The following is a 9,359-nucleotide window of genomic DNA, read 5'->3' on the forward strand; positions in this document are numbered from 1 at the left end:
ACAAGTCAAAAACACCCCAAACAAGAACGGGATAAACCCTAAAAACGAAAGAAAACCCCAAAAGCCATAGATCCACACCAAAAGTCCCCCTAAACCTACCTGATGTTCTCCAAAACCCACAATTTACACTTTTCCACCATGATGACCACGGAAAACCCAACAGAGAACCCAAAACACGTCAAAAACACCCCAAACAAGAACAGGATCACCCCCAAAACCAAAGAAAACCCCAAAAAGCACGGATCCAATCCCAAAACCACTCTAAACGTACCTGATGTTCTCCAAATCCAAATGTCCACTCCCAACCACCATAAAACCCATTAGGAACTCAACGAAACCCAACGGAAACCCCAAAACACGTCAAAAACACCCCAAAAAATAACTGAATCAGAAGAAAAAACACCAAAAACTATGAATTTCCCCACAAAACCACCCTAAACTCACCTGATCTTCTTCAAAACCCACAATCCACTCCCATTTCCCTTAAGGACCAACGAGAATCCAACTAAAACCCAACGGAGACCCCAAAACAAGTCAAAAACACCCCAAACAAGAACGGAATCACCCCCAAAACTGGAAGAAAATCCCCCAAAAACATAGATCCACCCCAAAACGACACTAAACCTACCTGATGTTCTCCAAAACACGCAAGTTAAACTTTTCCAACATGATGAAAAACAAGAACCCAACAAAACCCAACAGAGACCCCAAAACATGTCAAAAACACCCCAAAAAAGAACGGGATCACCCCCAAAACTGGAAGAAAATTCCCCCCCAAAAAATTTACAATTTTCACCATGATGACCAACATGAACCAAACGAAAACCCAAAACGAGACACCAAAACACGTCAAAAACACCCCAAAAAAGAAAGGGATCACCCATAAACTGGAAGAAAATCCCCAAAAAGCACAGATCCAATCCCAAAACCAGCCTAAACCTACCTGATGTTCTCCAAAACCCACAAATTTACCCTTTTCCACCATGATGACCATGGAAAACCCAACGAAACCCAATGGAGACAAAAAACATGTCAAAAAAAAAAAAAAAAAAAAAAAAAAAAAAAAAAGAACAGGATCTCCCCAAAAAAGAGAAGAAAACCCCAAATGCCATAGATCCACCCCAAAAGTCCCCCTAAGCCTACCTGATGTTCTCCAAAACCCACAATTTACCCTTTTTCACAATGATGACCAACGAGAACCCAACAAAACCCAACGGACAACCCCAAAACACGTCAAAAACACCCCAAAAAAGAACAGGATCACCCCAAAAAACAGAAGAAAACCCCAAATACCATGAATCCACCCCAAAAGTCCCCCTAAACCTACCTGAAATTCTCCAAAACCCACAATTTACCCTTTTCCACCAAGATGCCAACAGAAAACCCAACAAAACCCAACAGAGACATCAAAACATGTCAAAAACACCCCAAAAAAGAACGGGATAACCCCCAAAACTGGAAGAAAATCCCCAAAAAGCATGGATCCAATTCCAAAACCACCCTAAACCTACCTGATCTTCTCCAAATCCCAAAGTCCACTCCCAACCACCATAAAACCCATTAGGAACTCAACAAAATGCAACAGAAACCCCAAAACACCTCAAAAACACCCCAAAAGCAAACCGGATCAGAAGAAAATACGTGATTTAACCCCAAGAAAACCCTTAAACCTACCTGATCTTCTCCAAATCCCAAAATCCACTCCCACCCACCATAAAACCCGTTAGGAACTCAACAAAACGCAACGGAAACCCCAAAACACGTCAAAAACACCCCAAAAAAGAACTGGATCAGAAGGAAAAAAAAAAAACAAAACTATGCATTTCCCTCCCAAATCACCCTAAACGTACCTGATCTTCTTCAAAACCCACAATCCACTCCCATTTAGCTTAACGACCAACGAGAACCCAACAAAACCCAACGGAGACCCCAAAAACGTCAAAAACACCCCAAAAAAGAACTGGTTCAACCCCAACAACGAAAGAAAACCCCAAAAGCCATAGATCCACACCAAAAATCCCCCTAAACCAACCTGAAGTTCTCCAAAACCCACAATTTACACTTTTCCACATTGATGACCATGGAAAACCCAACGAAACCCAACGGAGACCACAAAACACGTCAAAAAGAAAGGGATCACCCCCAAAATTGGAAGAAAATCCTTCAAAATCATAGATCCACCCCAAAACCACCCTAAACCTACCTGATGATCTCCAAAACCCACAATTTACAATTTTCCAACATGATGACCATGGAAAACCCAACGAAACCCAACGGAGACCCCAAAACAAGTCAAAAACACCCCAAACAAGAACGGGATAAACCCTAAAAACGAAAGAAAACCCCAAAAGCCATAGATCCACACCAAAAGTCCCCCTAAACCTACCTGATGTTCTCCAAAACCCACAATTTACACTTTTCCACCATGATGACCACGGAAAACCCAACAGAGAACCCAAAACACGTCAAAAACACCCCAAACAAGAACAGGATCACCCCCAAAACCAAAGAAAACCCCAAAAAGCACGGATCCAATCCCAAAACCACTCTAAACGTACCTGATGTTCTCCAAATCCAAATGTCCACTCCCAACCACCATAAAACCCATTAGGAACTCAACGAAACCCAACGGAAACCCCAAAACACGTCAAAAACACCCCAAAAAATAACTGAATCAGAAGAAAAAACACCAAAAACTATGAATTTCCCCACAAAACCACCCTAAACTCACCTGATCTTCTTCAAAACCCACAATCCACTCCCATTTCCCTTAAGGACCAACGAGAATCCAACTAAAACCCAACGGAGACCCCAAAACAAGTCAAAAACACCCCAAACAAGAACGGAATCACCCCCAAAACTGGAAGAAAATCCCCCAAAAACATAGATCCACCCCAAAACGACACTAAACCTACCTGATGTTCTCCAAAACACGCAAGTTAAACTTTTCCAACATGATGAAAAACAAGAACCCAACAAAACCCAACAGAGACCCCAAAACATGTCAAAAACACCCCAAAAAAGAACGGGATCACCCCCAAAACTGGAAGAAAATTCCCCCCCAAAAAATTTACAATTTTCACCATGATGACCAACATGAACCAAACGAAAACCCAAAAGGAGACACCAAAACACGTCAAAAACACCCCAAAAAAGAAAGGGATCACCCATAAACTGGAAGAAAATCCCCAAAAAGCACAGATCCAATCCCAAAACCAGCCTAAACCTACCTGATGTTCTCCAAAACCCACAAATTTACCCTTTTCCACCATGATGACCATGGAAAACCCAACGAAACCCAATGGAGACAAAAAACATGTCAAAAAAAAAAAAAAAAAAAAAAAAAAAAAAAAAAAAAAGAACAGGATCTCCCCAAAAAAGAGAAGAAAACCCCAAATGCCATAGATCCACCCCAAAAGTCCCCTTAAGCCTACCTGATGTTCTCCAAAACCCACAATTTACCCTTTTTCACAATGATGACCAACGAGAACCCAACAAAACCCAACGGACAACCCCAAAACACGTCAAAAACACCCCAAAAAAGAACAGGATCACCCCAAAAAACAGAAGAAAACCCCAAATACCATGAATCCACCCCAAAAGTCCCCCTAAACCTACCTGAAGTTCTCCAAAACCCACAATTTACCCTTTTCCACCAAGATGCCAACAGAAAACCCAACGAAACCCAACAGAGACATCAAAACATGTCAAAAACACCCCAAAAAAGAACGGGATAACCCCCAAAACTGGAAGAAAATCCCCAAAAAGCATGGATCCAATTCCAAAACCACCCTAAACCTACCTGATCTTCTCCAAATCCCAAAGTCCACTCCCAACCACCATAAAACCCATTAGGAACTCAACAAAATGCAACAGAAACCCCAAAACACCTCAAAAACACCCCAAAAGCAAACCGGATCAGAAGAAAATACGTGATTTAACCCCAAGAAAACCCTTAAACCTACCTGATCTTCTCCAAATCCCAAAATCCACTCCCACCCACCATAAAACCCGTTAGGAACTCAACAAAACGCAACGGAAACCCCAAAACACGTCAAAAACACCCCAAAAAAGAACTGGATCAGAAGGAAAAAAAAAAACAAAACTATGCATTTCCCTCCCAAATCACCCTAAACTTACCTGATCTTCTTCAAAACCCACAATCCACTCCCATTTAGCTTAACGACCAACGAGAACCCAACAAAACCCAACGGAGACCCCAAAAACGTCAAAAACACCCCAAAAAAGAACTGGTTCAACCCCAACAACGAAAGAAAACCCCAAAAGCCATAGATCCACACCAAAAATCCCCCTAAACCAACCTGAAGTTCTCCAAAACCCACAATTTACACTTTTCCACATTGATGACCATGGAAAACCCAACGAAACCCAACGGAGACCACAAAACACGTCAAAAAAAAAAAAAAAAAAAGAAAGGGATCACCCCCAAAATTGGAAGAAAATCCTTCAAAATCATAGATCCACCCCAAAACCACCCTAAACCTACCTGATGATCTCCAAAACCCACAATTTACAATTTTCCAACATGATGACCATGGAAAACCCAACGAAACCCAACGGAGACCCCAAAACAAGTCAAAAACACCCCAAACAAGAACGGGATAAACCCTAAAAACGAAAGAAAACCCCAAAAGCCATAGATCCACACCAAAAGTCCCCCTAAACCTACCTGATGTTCTCCAAAACCCACAATTTACACTTTTCCACCATGATGACCACGGAAAACCCAACAGAGAACCCAAAACACGTCAAAAACACCCCAAACAAGAACAGGATCACCCCCAAAACCAAAGAAAACCCCAAAAAGCACGGATCCAATCCCAAAACCACTCTAAACGTACCTGATGTTCTCCAAATCCAAATGTCCACTCCCAACCACCATAAAACCCATTAGGAACTCAACGAAACCCAACGGAAACCCCAAAACACGTCAAAAACACCCCAAAAAATAACTGAATCAGAAGAAAAAACACCAAAAACTATGAATTTCCCCACAAAACCACCCTAAACTCACCTGATCTTCTTCAAAACCCACAATCCACTCCCATTTCCCTTAAGGACCAACGAGAATCCAACTAAAACCCAACGGAGACCCCAAAACAAGTCAAAAACACCCCAAACAAGAACGGAATCACCCCCAAAACTGGAAGAAAATCCCCCAAAAACATAGATCCACCCCAAAACGACACTAAACCTACCTGATGTTCTCCAAAACACGCAAGTTAAACTTTTCCAACATGATGAAAAACAAGAACCCAACAAAACCCAACAGAGACCCCAAAACATGTCAAAAACACCCCAAAAAAGAACGGGATCACCCCCAAAACTGGAAGAAAATTCCCCCCCAAAAAATTTACAATTTTCACCATGATGACCAACATGAACCAAACGAAAACCCAAAAGGAGACACCAAAACACGTCAAAAACACCCCAAAAAAGAAAGGGATCACCCATAAACTGGAAGAAAATCCCCAAAAAGCACAGATCCAATCCCAAAAACAGCCTAAACCTACCTGATGTTCTCCAAAACCCACAAATTTACCCTTTTCCACCATGATGACCATGGAAAACCCAACGAAACCCAATGGAGACAAAAAACATGTCAAAAAAAAAAAAAAAAAAAAAAAAAAAAAAAAAAGAACAGGATCTCCCCAAAAAAGAGAAGAAAACCCCAAATGCCATAGATCCACCCCAAAAGTCCCCCTAAGCCTACCTGATGTTCTCCAAAACCCACAATTTACCCTTTTTCACAATGATGACCAACGAGAACCCAACAAAACCCAACGGACAACCCCAAAACACGTCAAAAACACCCCAAAAAAGAACAGGATCACCCCAAAAAACAGAAGAAAACCCCAAATACCATGAATCCACCCCAAAAGTCCCCCTAAACCTACCTGAAATTCTCCAAAACCCACAATTTACCCTTTTCCACCAAGATGCCAACAGAAAACCCAACGAAACCCAACAGAGACATCAAAACATGTCAAAAACACCCCAAAAAAGAACGGGATAACCCCCAAAACTGGAAGAAAATCCCCAAAAAGCATGGATCCAATTCCAAAACCACCCTAAACCTACCTGATCTTCTCCAAATCCCAAAGTCCACTCCCAACCACCATAAAACCCATTAGGAACTCAACAAAATGCAACAGAAACCCCAAAACACCTCAAAAACACCCCAAAAGCAAACCGGATCAGAAGAAAATACGTGATTTAACCCCAAGAAAACCCTTAAACCTACCTGATCTTCTCCAAATCCCAAAATCCACTCCCACCCACCATAAAACCCGTTAGGAACTCAACAAAACGCAACGGAAACCCCAAAACACGTCAAAAACACCCCAAAAAAGAACTGGATCAGAAGGAAAAAAAAAAACAAAACTATGCATTTCCCTCCCAAATCACCCTAAACTTACCTGATCTTCTTCAAAACCCACAATCCACTCCCATTTAGCTTAACGACCAACGAGAACCCAACAAAACCCAACGGAGACCCCAAAAACGTCAAAAACACCCCAAAAAAGAACTGGTTCAACCCCAACAACGAAAGAAAACCCCAAAAGCCATAGATCCACACCAAAAATCCCCCTAAACCAACCTGAAGTTCTCCAAAACCCACAATTTACACTTTTCCACATTGATGACCATGGAAAACCCAACGAAACCCAACGGAGACCACAAAACACGTCAAAAAAAAAAAAAAAAAAAGAAAGGGATCACCCCCAAAATTGGAAGAAAATCCTTCAAAATCATAGATCCACCCCAAAACCACCCTAAACCTACCTGATGATCTCCAAAACCCACAATTTACAATTTTCCAACATGATGACCATGGAAAACCCAACGAAACCCAACGGAGACCCCAAAACAAGTCAAAAACACCCCAAACAAGAACGGGATAAACCCTAAAAACGAAAGAAAACCCCAAAAGCCATAGATCCACACCAAAAGTCCCCCTAAACCTACCTGATGTTCTCCAAAACCCACAATTTACACTTTTCCACCATGATGACCACGGAAAACCCAACAGAGAACCCAAAACACGTCAAAAACACCCCAAACAAGAACAGGATCACCCCCAAAACCAAAGAAAACCCCAAAAAGCACGGATCCAATCCCAAAACCACTCTAAACGTACCTGATGTTCTCCAAATCCAAATGTCCACTCCCAACCACCATAAAACCCATTAGGAACTCAACGAAACCCAACGGAAACCCCAAAACACGTCAAAAACACCCCAAAAAATAACTGAATCAGAAGAAAAAACACCAAAAACTATGAATTTCCCCGCAAAACCACCCTAAACTCACCTGATCTTCTTCAAAACCCACAATCCACTCCCATTTCCCTTAAGGACCAACGAGAATCCAACTAAAACCCAACGGAGACCCCAAAACAAGTCAAAAACACCCCAAACAAGAACGGAATCACCCCCAAAACTGGAAGAAAATCCCCAAAAAACATAGATCCACCCCAAAACGACACTAAACCTACCTGATGTTCTCCAAAACACGCAAGTTAAACTTTTCCAACATGATGAAAAACAAGAACCCAACAAAACCCAACAGAGACCCCAAAACATGTCAAAAACACCCCAAAAAAGAACGGGATCACCCCCAAAACTGGAAGAAAATTCCCCCCCAAAAAATTTACAATTTTCACCATGATGACCAACATGAACCAAACGAAAACCCAAAACGAGACACCAAAACACGTCAAAAACACCCCAAAAAAGAAAGGGATCACCCATAAACTGGAAGAAAATCCCCAAAAAGCACAGATCCAATCCCAAAAACAGCCTAAACCTACCTGATGTTCTCCAAAACCCACAAATTTACCCTTTTCCACCATGATGACCATGGAAAACCCAACGAAACCCAATGGAGACAAAAAACATGTCAAAAAAAAAAAAAAAAAAAAAAAAAAAAAAAGAACAGGATCTCCCCAAAAAAGAGAAGAAAACCCCAAATGCCATAGATCCACCCCAAAAGTCCCCCTAAGCCTACCTGATGTTCTCCAAAACCCACAATTTACCCTTTTTCACAATGATGACCAACGAGAACCCAACAAAACCCAACGGACAACCCCAAAACACGTCAAAAACACCCCAAAAAAGAACAGGATCACCCCAAAAAACAGAAGAAAACCCCAAATACCATGAATCCACCCCAAAAGTCCCCCTAAACCTACCTGAAATTCTCCAAAACCCACAATTTACCCTTTTCCACCAAGATGCCAACAGAAAACCCAACAAAACCCAACAGAGACATCAAAACATGTCAAAAACACCCCAAAAAAGAACGGGATAACCCCCAAAACTGGAAGAAAATCCCCAAAAAGCATGGATCCAATTCCAAAACCACCCTAAACCTACCTGATCTTCTCCAAATCCCAAAGTCCACTCCCAACCACCATAAAACCCATTAGGAACTCAACAAAATGCAACAGAAACCCCAAAACACCTCAAAAACACCCCAAAAGCAAACCGGATCAGAAGAAAATACGTGATTTAACCCCAAGAAAACCCTTAAACCTACCTGATCTTCTCCAAATCCCAAAATCCACTCCCACCCACCATAAAACCCGTTAGGAACTCAACAAAACGCAACGGAAACCCCAAAACACGTCAAAAACACCCCAAAAAAGAACTGGATCAGAAGGAAAAAAAAAAACAAAACTATGCATTTCCCTCCCAAATCACCCTAAACTTACCTGATCTTCTTCAAAACCCACAATCCACTCCCATTTAGCTTAACGACCAACGAGAACCCAACAAAACCCAACGGAGACCCCAAAAACGTCAAAAACACCCCAAAAAAGAACTGGTTCAACCCCAACAACGAAAGAAAACCCCAAAAGCCATAGATCCACACCAAAAATCCCCCTAAACCAACCTGAAGTTCTCCAAAACCCACAATTTACACTTTTCCACATTGATGACCATGGAAAACCCAACGAAACCCAACGGAGACCACAAAACACGTCAAAAAGAAAGGGATCACCCCCAAAATTGGAAGAAAATCCTTCAAAATCATAGATCCACCCCAAAACCACCCTAAACCTACCTGATGATCTCCAAAACCCACAATTTACAATTTTCCAACATGATGACCATGGAAAACCCAACGAAACCCAACGGAGACCCCAAAACAAGTCAAAAACACCCCAAACAAGAACGGGATAAACCCTAAAAACGAAAGAAAACCCCAAAAGCCATAGATCCACACCAAAAGTCCCCCTAAACCTACCTGATGTTCTCCAAAACCCACAATTTACACTTTTCCACCATGATGACCACGGAAAACCCAACAGAGAACCCAAAACACGTCAAAAA

The sequence above is a fragment of the Aythya marila genome (assembly GCF_965140915.1).
Source record: "Aythya marila genome assembly, contig: HAP1_HAP1_SCAFFOLD_659, whole genome shotgun sequence".
Classification (NCBI taxonomy): Eukaryota; Metazoa; Chordata; class Aves; order Anseriformes; family Anatidae; genus Aythya; species Aythya marila.